We start from the raw sequence: 1426 nt of genomic DNA on the forward strand, positions 1-1426 counted from the left end.
AGCCTCCAATCCTCTGGGACCTCTCCAGATAACGAGGTGCACTGGTAGATAGCTGACAGTGGCTTGGCAATCACCCCCGCCAGCTCCCTCAGCACCCTGGATGGAGTCCAGTCCCACAAGTCACATGGATTTGTGACAGTCCAGATGGAGGAGGGGCTCTCTAACTGTCTCCACCTGAATCACTGGGAGTGTATTCTGTGTAGCTTCCAGACTTCCAGAGCAGGGCGTAAAGCGCCCTAAGGATAATTGATCTGCCCATTAAAGGCAGATGTAAAGAAGGTGTTGAGGATCTCAGCCTTCTCCTTATCCTCAGTGGTCACATTTCCTGCTGCATCAAGTAAAGAATGGAACTTGAATGAAAAGAATGTTCTTCTCTTACCGTCGATACATTTGTAAAAGGATTCCTTATTCTCTTTTACTGCAGTGGCCAATCGGAGTTCAAGTTGGGCTTTTGCCTTCCTAACTTCTTCCCTGCATACCTTAGCGATTTCCTTGTAATCTCCCCAAATAGCCTGTCCCTTCTTCCAGAGGACATAGACTCTTTTTCTTCCAGAGTCTCAACAATAGTTCCCAGTTCATCTACACCGATCTTCCCCTACAGCTTGCCTTCCTTACAGCATTAAGGGACAACTGTTCTTGTGCCTTTAAGATTTGTATCTTGAGGAGTGTCCAGGCCTCCTGGATCCCTTTACCCTTAAGGAGCAACTCCCCAGGGATCCGTGCTACAAGCATCCTGCACAGGTCAAAGTCCGTCCTCTTGAAGTTCAAGATAGCAGTTTTGCTAGTCACCCTTCTGACATCTCCAAGAACAGAGAATTCTACAATTTCATGGTTGCTCTGCCCAGGTCAGTCCCCAACCTTCACATCTCCCACCAGTCCTTGTCAATTAGTGAAGAGCAGGTCTAGCAGGACATCACCCCTGGTAGGCTCTCGTACCAGTTGTGTAAGGAAGCTGTCTTCCATGCACTCTAGAACCCTCCTGGACTGCTTCCTTTGTTCTGTGTTCCAACATATATCAAGGAAGTTGAAGTCTACTATGAGAATAAGTTCTGCAAGCTGCTCATAGAATGCCTTGTCCTTCTCTTCATCCTGATTAGGTGGTCTGTAACAGACCCCTACCAAAATGTTGCCCCTATAGACATTTCTACTGATCCTTATCCATAGACGCTGAACTTTATAATTCCCAACTTCAAGGTCTTCAACATTAAAACAGTCTTTGATATAAAGGGCCATACCACCACCCTTCCTTCCTCATCTGTCCTTTCTACAGAGTTTGTAGCCATCCATCACAGCACTCCAGCCATGGGAGTGGTCCCACCATGTTTCGGTAATAGCAACTAGGTCATAGATAGCCTGCTGCACAATTGCTTCTAACTCTTCCTGTTTGTTGCCCATGCTGTGTGCATTGGTGTAGATGCACTTCAGT

Source organism: Meleagris gallopavo, chromosome Z, assembly GCF_000146605.3.
Source record: "Meleagris gallopavo isolate NT-WF06-2002-E0010 breed Aviagen turkey brand Nicholas breeding stock chromosome Z, Turkey_5.1, whole genome shotgun sequence".
Lineage (NCBI taxonomy): Eukaryota > Metazoa > Chordata > Aves > Galliformes > Phasianidae > Meleagris > Meleagris gallopavo.